Below are 9,216 nucleotides of genomic sequence, written 5' to 3' on the forward strand. Positions count from 1 at the left end.
GTGGTTAAGTTCACGTGCCCTGCTGTGGTGGCCCCAGGGTTCGCAGGTCAAATCCTGCGCGGACCTAGCACTGCTCATCAAACCATGCTGTGCCCAGGGCCCACATAAATAGAGGAAGATTGGCACAGGTATTAGCTCAGCGACAATATTCTTCAAGCAAGAAGAGGAAGATTGGCAAGAGATGTTAGCTCAGGGCCAATCTTCCTCACAGGAAAAAGAAAAAAAAATATATGGAAGAAGGGCTATTACTAGCCATGAGATAAGTAGAGGTGGGACTTGAGCTGGGTGTTGTAGGATGGCTGAGACAGACTAATGTTACGGAAGTGGAAAAATGAGGTGGATTTGGTCATGTGGGGTCTGATTTAGCAAAGTATTATACACTGGAACTTGAACCTGGTTTATCTGACACTTGCCTGGCTAAGAAGAGCTCAAGAAGACACATTCTACAGCTAGGTCTTGATCACAACTCCGCTAGAGGTCCGCCACAGCAGTACCCTCCATAGATCTGCCCTCTCCAGAGGTTCCTGGCTTGTTCTCCCCACCCATCAAGGCTTCCTACAACTCCTCTTCTTAGAGGTTATTCCATCTTTAGAGAACAGTGGGTAGAACTTTTTGTTTTTTTTAAAAATTTCCCATAATGGGAAATTTTAAATGTACGTGAAAGTTGAGAAAACATTTAATGAACCTTTGTGTATAATCATCACTCACCTTCAACAGTTAGTAATAGCTGGTCCATCTCGTTTCACCTATAACCTCTGCCCCTCCAAAAGCAACAATAAAACCCTGGATTATTTTAAAGCAAATTCCAGACACAATGTCATTTTATCCATACACACTTCTGGAAGCATTTAAGGATCTTTTCTTTAAAAAAAAAAAAAAAAAAACTCACCATTACATAATGATAGTGGGCAGTTCAGTATATAAATATAAAAGATAAGGACTTTAAAAAGTACAACCATAATATTATTACCATCAAAAGACAATAATTTCATAATATCATCAAATATCCAGTCACGGTTCAAATTTTCCTGTTCATCTCATAATTTTTTGAAGCTTACTTGTTCAAGTCAGAAAATCAAAATATAAAATTAAAAACTTAAAAAGCTCTCTTAAAAAACTACAATATTATCGTCTCACCTGAAAAAGTTAACAATAATTCTTTAATAGAACCTGATTTGTTATAACATCCAATTACTTATTACTATCATTGAATTACTGCTTAATGTTCAAATTTCTGTGATTACTCCTGGAGTATGTCGTATGTACTTGGTTTGTTTGAATTAGGATCCAAAAAATGTTTACACATTGCATTTGGTATAATTCTTTAAAGTTTCTTTTAAATGTTAATGGTTTCTTTTGCCTCCTTTTTCTTGCCATTTATTTGTGGAAGAAATTAGGTCATTTGTCCTCTAGAATTTCCCAGATTCTGGACTTAGCTGATTGCATCTTCATGGTATCATTTAACCAGTTCCTCTATCCCCTGCATTTCCTATCACATGGGAGTTAGATCTCGAGGTTTGTTCTAAGCCTTTTTGGTGGACAGAGCTAAGAAATATATATATTTTAAGGTAAAATAAATTACAAATTCATACTGATATTTCCAATTCAAGTGTAAAATTATAGAGTTTTTACTTAATTTCTTTGATTTTATATCAAATGTCACTATATCAAAAATCTTGATTCCTAATGACATTCACATAATTTGTTTGATTTAGCTGCAGTAAACTAACCCCAGCACACCGTTAGATATATCCTACTAGGTATGTACAGTCAAAATACTGTGTTTTTGGGTTACTTAAGAATGATTTTTTCTGTGTTGTTATGCCGCCAACCTGATATACAATTAGATTGCTTTGTTTATTTATTTTTAGGTATTTCTTTTTTGTTTTTTAGTTATGTAAATCACTTACATGGGTTCCAAAGTCAAAATTATATTCAGAAGTATATTAATTCCTTCCTTCCATAGGTGACACTTTCTTAAAATTAGTTTTAGAGGAGCTTCCAGAATGACAGCATAAGGAACTCCATGGGCCCATTCCCCAGAAAAACTGGTTAAAATGATCAAAAAATGATCATTTAAAGCTCTGGAAATGGTCCTAAGGACATTTAGCAAATGAAGAAACATTTATTCAAAAACTCTATTAAAATTCAGTAGAAACAGTGAGAGTTTGTTGTATGTGAACTGAGACCTGCTTCCTCCCTTCCCCCACCCAAATCAGTGAGACTGAACCTTCACTGCAGACTTGTGCAACCAGTAACCCAGGGCTCCCTCTCTTCCCAGCTCACAGTCAGAGGGCTGTCTTCCAGGTAGGGCTAGCACGTTAGTGTTTCTCATCCTGTCCCTAGCTACTGGTTGTTGAGGCTAAATTCTAGGCAAGTGTGACTAAGAGGTAGGATGGAGCCTTTGGTTTGGCCATGCCCTAACAAGAATACTGCTAGGACCCTGATTGTCCTTGCCCTGGCTAATGTGGTGGTTCCATGCTGAGAGAGGCCAGCCAAAAAGACCTGAGGTTGATATCAAACCTCTTAATCTCAAGTTTGTGTGCTCAGTGTACAGTAAGCTAATCACTGAGGCATAGTGCATGGAGATGGAAAAAATTTTATTTGAATTGGCCAAAATGAGAAGGTGGGAGGATAGGTTGTCTCAAATCTGCCTTAATGAAAGAAGAAAGCAGAGGGTCTTTATAGAGCTAAGGGGCTTGGGAGGAGGAATTTCAGAGAAACAAATGGGAAGTCCATGTTTCTTTCACTCCAGATAAACCCTTGGGCAATCAGACTTTTGGGCATGGAGAGCAGCAACTGGGTCTGGTTATCTAGTGATCAGTAACTTCCTTAAAAGCATTATTTTTCTTCTGCAAAACAAGCCCATAAATCCTTGTGACCCTTGAGTCACCCCTCAGGTTAAACAAGAAAACAGCAAATTAACAAGATTAACTTCTTTTCATCTGTGTCTGTGTTGAGAGCAAGGTTGAAGGGTAATCATGTTTTTATTGAATATTTACAGTAACCCTCAGGTACCCAGCTTCAAGGTCACTGCTTTCCTCCCCAAGTCCCCAGCACCTAAATTGGTGGTATCACTGAGAGGGTAATGTGCCATTGTCCATAGCTCTCTAGGTCCAGTGCCTTGGCTCAGAGATTTTGCCTGGGGAGAAAAGCAGGGCTAAAACATACCTCAATCTCTTCCAACAGACTGACTTCACTTACAACAGAATGTGAAGACATTCAAGCTTAAGGGCACTCTCAAAATGAATGGAGATGATGGTGAAAGGGGATTGGGAGGAGATTGGTAGAATCATTGGACATATAGGCTAAATTGTCAGCAGCTAGTTTTTCTAAGAGAACCAAGGGGCAAGAGACAATTGAGAGGAGCCTACCTGAGGTCAGAACAAAACTCAAACACTAACCTGAGGAATTATTTCTTCAAAGGAACTCAAATTTGATTGCTTTAGTCTCTGGAACAATTTATGCCCCGAGACATTGTTGAAAAAAGAAAATAGAGCAACAGCCTGGCAATTAGAAGAGCTTAATAGCTGGCTGTAGTCAGGGAAGTAGACAAAGAGAGTCCTGCCCAAATCATTGTCATCCCAGGATGGATGTGGGCATACCCAAGGCTGCATGTCCTGAGGAGAAATATCAGAGGGTTAACTCTGTAGGCTGAGGGGGGATAGTTCCACTAAAATAACCCAGCGGTCACTAAACTAACAAACAGGCAAATAAGAATAACAAATCCCAGAGGTGGGGGGCAGTACCCAGAATTGCTATAATATAGTGTCTAAAATGTGCAGTTTCCAACAAAAAATCATAAGAAACGTAAAGAAACAGGAAAGTATGACTGGAAAAAAAAAAAAGTAGGCAACAGAAACTGCCCATGAGAGTGACCAGATGTTGGATTTAACAGACAAAGCTTTCAAAGTAGCCATTATAAATATTTTCAAAGAACTACAGAAAATCATGATTAAAGAAGTAAGAGGATGTATGATGACAATCACATCAAATAAGGAATATCAATATGGGGTAAAAAAATTATTACATAAAAAGGAAATCCTGGAGTTGAAAAGTACAGTAACATGGAAAATTCAGTAGAGGGATTCAACAGTAGATTTGAACTTACAGAGAAGAAAGAATTCGCAAACCTCCAGCTTGATTGACAGAAATCATACAACCCAAAGAACAGAGACAAAAAAATGAAGAAAAATGAGTAGAACCTCAGAGAAATGTATGACACCATTAAGCACACCAACATACAAATAGTAGGAGTACCGGAAGGATGGGGGAAAGGAGCAGAAAAAATATTCAAAGAAATAATGGCTGAAAACTTCACAGATTTATTGAAAAAGCAATAATCTCCACATCCAGGAAGCTCAACAAACTCCAAGTAGCATAAACACAAAGAAATCCACAAACAGACACATTGTAGTAAAAATGCTGAAAGCGAAGACAAGAAGAAAAGCTTGAAAGCAGCAAGAAGAAAATGACTCATCACTTAGTAGAGAACCTCAGGAAGATTAACAGCTGATTTCTCGGCAGAAACAAATGGAAGCCAGAAGTCTGTGGGATAACATATTCATAAGTGTTCAGATTAAAAACCTCTCAACAAAGAATCCCATATCTGGCAAAGCTATCTTTCAATAATGAAGGTGAAATAAAGACATTCCCAAATAAACAAAACTGAGAACTTGCTGCTAGTAGACTTACTTTACAGGGAAGTTCTTCAGACTGAAAGCAAGTGACCCCTGATGGTAATTTAAATCCACATGAAAAACAAAAAGTATCAGTAAAGGTGCACTCCTTGCAGCTGGACAGCAAGTTATTTTTGCAAGGAAGTTGCAAGCAGCATGCCTCCTTGGCTGACACAATCCTGTATCAGCATACAAATTTCTTCCTCATTCCTTTTCACAGCTGTCTAATACTGAATGATTATATTATAGTTTATTCAGTCAGTCCCTGGATTGTTTCCAGTCTCTTGCTATCACAGTGTGATAACAAATAGCTTTGTGCATAAGTTATTTTTTATTTCTGCAAGTATATCTTTGCCATAGATTCCCACAAATGGGATTGATGGCTTGACAGGTAAATGTGTGTATAATTTTGCTAGAGATTGCTAAAATCCCCTCCATGGGGGTTGTACCACTTTTCCTTTCATTGGCAATTTATCAGAGTACCTTTTTCCTCAGAACCTCAATGCCATTAATGGTGTCAAACTTTTGGATTTTTGCCAATCTAACATCTTAGACTAATTTAAATTTAAAATCTGTCATAATTGAGCTATGTTGAGTATCTTTTCATAAGTTTAAGGGTCATTTGCATCTCTTTTTCTGTGAACTTTTCATGAATATATTTTCCTTGGTTTCTTATTGTATTGATGGTCTCTTTCTTCTTGGTTTTTAGGTGCTTTCTATATCTTAGGGATAATAACTAACTATGGTATAAGTTGCAAATATTTTCCCAATTTGTCATTTCACATTGCTTAGCAACATGAACTTCTGTTTGATAGTTTGAGTCTTGATTTTGCCCCTTTGTGTTTAGGTGACCTTGGTCGGTTCGTTTAACTTTTCTGAGCCTCTGTTTTTCTTTTTCTTTTTTCTTTCTTTTTGAGGAAGATTAGCCCTGAGCTAACTGCTGCCAATCTCCCTCTTTTTGCTGAGGAAGACTGGCCCTGAGCTAACATCCGTGCCCGTCGTCCTCTATTTTATATGTGGGATGCCTACCACAGCATGGCGCGCCAAGCGGTGCCACGTCCACACCTGGAATCCAAACCAGCGAACCCCGGGCTGCCAAAGCAGAATGTGTGCACTTAATGGCTGCACGACCGGGCTTGCCCCAAGAGCCTCTGTTTTTCCATTGGTAGAGTGAGGATAATAATTGCTCTTCTTGCCTCAAACTTTTGTTATAAGACTAAATGGTGTTTGTTGAAAATGCTTTGTAAAGTGTTATTAAAAGGTGAGTCGTTACAAAGTGATACCTAGCATATCTAACAATATAATTTCTACAGATAGAAGAAGGCTGCCTTCCCTTTTCTCTCTCATTCTTTGCTTAGAGGTAACCTACATGTAATATAACAGTGGTCTTCTTGAATCAGTAATTGAACCTGCCTATTAGCTTGTCTAAGGTGTAACTGACCTGGAATTAAGAGGGAAGGATAGCCGGCCCTGTGGCCAAGTGGTTAAGTTTGTGTGCTCTGCTTTGGTGGCCCAGGGATTCACCAGTTCAGATCCTGGGCGCAGACATGGCACTGCTCATCAGGCCATGCTGGGGCGGCGTCCCACATGGCACAACTAGAAGGACCCACAACTAAAATATACAACTATGTACTGGGAGGATTGGGGGAGAAAAAGCAATTAAAAAAAAAAAGATTGGCAACAGTTGTTAGCTCAGGTGACAATCTTTAAAAAAAATTTAAAGAAAAAGGGAAGAATAATACCTCTGATTACAAATTAGTAAAAAGCAGTGGTCAAGTTTCAGAGCCAATGAAGTGCTAACATGGTGGACTCCGTGACTTTGTTTTCCTCATTCAAATTATATTTGGAAACTTTTTTGTCGATCATTTGGTAATGGAAATCAAGCACTGCTTAAACCTACATGGAGAAAGAGCCCTGAACTGAGTGAGAAAGAGATTTGAGTCTATACAAAATAAACAAAAGACATGACCACAGCCCTCCATTTGCTTAAAGTCTTGTTGATGGGCTAATATATACACACTTATAAATAGACATGTTAATTGGGTGTCAATCAGAATTATTGGTTACAAGCGTGGAGATCAATTTTGGCTAATTTAAGGAGATTGGAAAGCCCACAGAATTGACAGAAAACTTGAATCAATGGAGGCAGCAGGCACCACAGCCAAGGTCTTGCCTCAGTGCCTTCTTAGGGCGCTGCCACTGACACACCACCACTACATGCTTGCCACTGACACACCACCACTACATGCTTGCCACTGCTCTTGGCTGCCATGAGGCAGAGAGAAGGAGGAGCCTGCCCCATGAGCTTTGGCTTCCACAGAGGAAGGCAGCACATTCTGTTCCTTGCAACACTATACATAGCGGGGAATCGCTCCAAAGTAATAGGGTTGGATACTGAGTGTCACCCAAAATATGTTTAATATGCACCTCAAATTTAACTGACTGACACGAAACTTTTGTTTCCTTCATCCACACCTGCTTCTTCCTCTATTCATTCCCTAAATACATTGTGTTTCTTTTTGCAATTGTAGCACTTTGATTTCACTCAAATTACTTTGATAGCATTTTTAAACACCATTCCTCTCCTCTCAAATCTGTGGTGACAGTTTTCTAAATATCATTGGGATAGATGATCTGCTACAAAGGCTGTAATTTGCTTTGAAATATTTCAGCATATTTGTCTGATATTAAGTATTTGTCAATTAATTTAAGCTTTAATTTAAGGGGTGGTCATCTGATGTGTTATCAAGAGTCCTGGAGTGAGCATCTTACATCAGGAAGGGCTACACTGCAAAAGTAGCTGCCACAAGACTTTCTGCTATTGTCATTTTGATCAAAAATCAGTGCTTTGCTTCTCAGCATATTGAATGTCAAAACGTGGATTTTATTGGTGACTCTAGTGACTTGTTAATTAGCATGATGAATGTTAAAAATGGGCTCTCAATGTTAAAATGCAAGGTATTCAATATAGGCGTGTTGGTCCAAACAGTTCAGAGATCCTCTTCACCCTTGGATGAACAGATTAAAGAATCCAGTGAGACTAGTCACGACGTGATCTAGAGTTCAGACAATAGATCTAGAAAAGAAACAATATCAGAAAATCCAGAAAGTCTCATTACTTTAACAATAGCTCTAGTAATTTCAATGTTTCTAACCTATAGGACCTACATCCTGAAGGACCTGCTATGTTAGTCTGGATCCTCCAAGAGGCAGACACCAAGACAGGAAGAAGTGAAAGTGAGGAAGGAGCTGGCAGGCTGTGAGAGCCCTCAGACCGGGGATGCAGGTCTGATTCCAGGTGGAAGAGAGCGAGAAGGAAGAAAGGCTAGGTAAGGAAAGAACTTTAGATTGAAATCCAGTTCTGAGCTTGGCGAGGCTTTGAGCTAGAATCACCTGTGAGAGTCCCCTCTCTCCCAGGCATGGGCCTGGCTTGCTGTCCCCGCTGTGTTAAGTCATTGGCTGAGAGCAGCCTTGCAGGAAGCATGCCTTCCATGTGCATGAAGAGATGGATCTCAGGGTACAGTGACTGGGGCTGATGGTCGATTAGATTCCTAGAAGTTAGCGATCTGAGAGGCACATTCTCCTGGTTGCTGTACACGTAGTGTCTTAAATGTAATTTTTAGACCAGCTTGAGATGGAAAATTGTTTTTATTTTTTATTTATTTTTTTAAAGATTTTATTTTTCCTTTTTCTCTCCAAAGTCCCCTGCTACATAGTTACATATTTTTAGTTGTGGGTCCTCCTAGTTGTGGCATGTGGGATGCTGCCTCAGCATGGCTCGATGAGCAGTGCTATGTCCGCGCCCAGGATCCAAACTGGCGAAACCCTGGGCCATCGAAGCGGAGCGCTCGAGCTTAACCACTCGACCACGGGACCAGCCCCGGAAAATTGTTTTTAAAGTTGCCTTCTATTCACTTTAGATGCAAACCAGATGGTATTTGACATCCATATTTTTCAGGATTCAACAACAGAGAAGATACTATTTGGGGCAAGGGGTGTGAAGTCACTGATATTGCTAACATATCTGAGCATTACTTGCTTTATCAGGCAATGAAAGACCTTTATTTGTCTGTTTACCCATTTCAGCCTTGATGAAAGTTGAAACCTGTATCTCAGCATGCCAATTATTGCAATAAATAACTATGACAGACTAGTTAAAAATGCTCTAGCCTAGTTGTTCTTAACCTACCTTAGGTAAAAAAAGGGCCCTTTAGAAAATTTGATAAAGATGATGGAAATTCTCCCTCCTAGAGCCACAAGCACAGTACTATACACAACTTCAGGGGCTTCCTGGACTTCCTGAGACTATTCATGACCCCCTGGATGAAAAGGGTATTTTTTTCAACAAATGATGAGCTGGACACTTTTCTAGGTTCCGGGATACAGGAATGAAAAAAAAGATGCAAAAAACCGTATCTTCATGGAGTTTATATTCTAATGGGGAGAGATAGATAATAAATAAAATAAGTAAAATATGTACTACATCAGATAGTAATAAGTTCTGTGGGGAAAAATAAGTAGGGAAGAGAGAGAATGC

At 39.3% G+C, this 9,216-nt stretch overlaps 1 long non-coding RNA gene across 1 annotated transcript in view; it reads left to right on the plus strand.

Moving 5' to 3' along the window:
• LOC123287352 (uncharacterized) overlaps nt 1–7,961 on the plus strand; it is a 60,368-nt gene extending 52,407 nt beyond the window's left edge. Inside the window, exon 3 of the long non-coding RNA XR_011504399.1 lies at nt 7,841–7,961. This is a non-coding gene — a long non-coding RNA (uncharacterized lncRNA). The remainder of the gene's footprint in view (nt 1–7,840) is intronic.
• The last annotated feature ends 1,255 nt before the right edge of the window (nt 7,962–9,216 follow it).

This window comes from Equus asinus, chromosome 7 (genome assembly GCF_041296235.1).
Source record: "Equus asinus isolate D_3611 breed Donkey chromosome 7, EquAss-T2T_v2, whole genome shotgun sequence".
In the NCBI taxonomy this organism is placed as follows: domain Eukaryota; kingdom Metazoa; phylum Chordata; class Mammalia; order Perissodactyla; family Equidae; genus Equus; species Equus asinus.